The sequence below is a fragment of the Salvelinus sp. IW2-2015 genome, unplaced genomic scaffold, assembly GCF_002910315.2.
Source record: "Salvelinus sp. IW2-2015 unplaced genomic scaffold, ASM291031v2 Un_scaffold1532, whole genome shotgun sequence".
Classification (NCBI taxonomy): Eukaryota; Metazoa; Chordata; class Actinopteri; order Salmoniformes; family Salmonidae; genus Salvelinus; species Salvelinus sp. IW2-2015.
The window spans coordinates 182,610-185,449 of NW_019942969.1; the positions used below are offsets into that span (position 1 = coordinate 182,610).

The 2,840-nt window shown below is 41.6% G+C and overlaps 1 pseudogene; it reads left to right on the forward strand.

The window, feature by feature from the left end:
• The first annotated feature begins 1,873 nt into the window (after window positions 1–1,873).
• LOC112071149 (tubulin beta-4 chain-like) overlaps window positions 1,874–2,840 on the forward strand; it is a 10,503-nt pseudogene continuing 9,536 nt past the window's right edge.

The window sequence follows — 2,840 nt, forward strand, 5'->3', positions numbered from 1 at the left end:
ACACAATAATGGCTTCATTAGAAGCCCCAAAAGCCTCAGAAAGGCTATTCCGTAGGCCCTAATCTTCCCTTCCACAAGACCTCGATGGCAAATCCAAGTTTCTTCCCCAAAAGCCTGACTGACACGATCTCAGTTCGCAATTTACCAAGAGGGGATGAAAGGAAGGTTACACAGGGGAGAAAGGGTATGGAGGGAGCTAAGCCTTAGATGTTCCCCTTGACTAAAAACCTTCAAGGTTCAGGGATCAGTTGGTTACAAAAAATAAAATGCAAACCATGCTGCCGTCACCTCCAAGTAGTGTAGTTATAAATTTTGTTAGTCTGTTGCTTGTGTGTCTAATAATCAAATCAAATCAACTTGATTTGTACTGCGCCGAATACAAACAAGATGTAAGAAAACCTTACCGACATAGGAAATGCTTTATACTTTACAACCCTTATATAACAGCAACAGTGCAGTATAGGAAGAGTTAAGAAAAATATTTACCAAGTAAGATAAAATATAAAAGTAATAATAAAAGAAGTAACTACAAGTGACTATGCATAGATAATAAACAGTGAGTTAGGCAAGCACGGTAAAAAGGGAGGGGGGGGGGGGGGTCAATGTAAATTGTCCGGTGGCGATTTTATTAATTGTTCAGCAGTCTTATGGCTTGGGGGTAGAAGCTGTTGCGGAGCCTTTTGGTCCTAGACTTGGCACTTCGGGACCGCTTGCTGTGCGGTATCAGAGAAAACAGTCTATAACTTGGGTGACTGGGCTTTCCTCTGACACCGCCTATTATATACAGTAGGTCCTGGAAGTTTGGCCCCAGTGATGTACTGGGCCATTCGCACTACCCTCTGTAGCGCCTTACGGTCAGATGCCGAGCAGTTGACATACCAGGCGGTGATGCAACCGGTCAGGATGCTCTTGATGGTGCAGCTGTAGAACCTTTTGAGAATCTGGGGACCCATGCCAAATCTTTCCAGTCTCCTGAGGGGGAAAAGGTTTTGTCGTGCCCTCTTCACGACTGTCTTGGTATGTTTGGACCATGATAGTTTGTTGGTGATGTGGACACCAAGGAAATTGAAACTCTCAACATCAGTCCACAGTGTGTGGTTTGTAGCTTGTGTATCACTACATGTGATTGTGACCACTTTATATTATTGGGGAAAATCTATGAACATTCATTAGTGGCTTGATGACAATGATAATTTCAGGCTACTCACAAGAGATTTTATTGTAGGATGCATGCAGCTATCACTACACCACTCAGGGACTATAGTCGTGTAACTACGCATCTCTGGAACACTCATTCATCTCTGGAACAATCTCTTCATTCAAAGACTCAATCATGGACACTCTTACTGACAGTTGTGGCTGCTTTGTGTGATGTATTGTTGTCTCTACCTTCTTGACTTTTGTGCTGTTGACTGTGCCCGATAATGTTTGTACCATGTTGTTGTTATGTTGTGTTGCTATCATGCTGTTTTGTCATGAGTTGCTGCCTTGCTATGTTGTTGTCTTAGGTCTCACTTTATGTAGTGTTGTGTTGTCTCTCTTGTTGTGATGTGTGTTTTGCCCTGTATTTATATTGTATTTATTATTATTATTTATTATTATGACTGTTATTATTATTTATTTTTTATCCCAGGCCCCGTCCTCGCAGGAGGCCTTTTGCCTTTTGGTAGATCGTCATTGTAAACAATAATTTGTTCTTAACTGACTTGCCTAGTTAAATAAAGGTTAAATAAAATAAAATAAATAAAATGGCGAAATCCAAATCACAGCATCCTATCCGCTCTCTCCACGAGTTTAGGATGATGTATCCCCCTTTTTCCTCCCGTCTTCCGTTACCATGGGGATGACGTCAGGTTGCACCACCGATTCGGCCCAGTAGTAGCAGAAGAGGCGGGTCCATGAGACAGTCAGCTGGGTTAAGAAGACAAAGAGAGTCCTCCAAGCTCAGTACCTTCTCGTTCAACCGTCGAAATCTCACAGCTAACGCCCTTCCTTCCATCCAAAATGCGCGAAATAGTGCATCTGCAAGCCGGACAGTGCGGAAACCAGATTGGAGCCAAGGTATTACTCTTCTCTTGTTTGTATATCAATAAAATAGATTGCTTCATTTGGGGATTTCATGCGACCTAGATAAACCTCTCGTTCTCTCTGCGTAGTGCGTAGCTAAATTAAGAATGGCCGCTTGTAATCCACCCATAAGACTGCATCCTCGATAGGCTATAATAGGCCTATAGGCTACCATGGACGAAAAATGCATGATCATTCCATGCACAAGAGAAACTACATTTTAATCGATGCATACGATATGACATGTCCTGATTTTTTTTTAAATAGATTTTTTTCTTTTTCCGCTGAATCATTCTCAATGGTTGTTTGGGGTCCTTGTAATATGGGCGTTGAAGGGAAAGATATGGTAGCCTACTAGAATAACTCCGTCCTCCCTCTTATGACATTACATATTCAACCTGATTAATATTTCGGTCTAAATGGCATTTTAATGCTTAATTTGAAGCATTTAGACGATAACATAATTATGTAAAGGGAATATTTAATGCAAGTCATGCTATTTGTGTTGCTCTTGAAAAGGMAAATGGTAAAGGGAAAAGGTAAATGTCCATGCAACAGAAAATACACATTGCATTATCTATTTATTTATATTCTAACTTGCGTTTTAAATGGATGCTTCTGTGTATTGCTATTGCATTGCATCTCATCCCCCTGTACGCTCGCTCTCTCTCATTCTCTCTCTTTCTCTCATTGTCTCAGTTCTGGGAGGTGATCAGTGATGAGCATGGCATCGACCCAGACCCAACTGGCCACATACCATGGAGACAGCGACC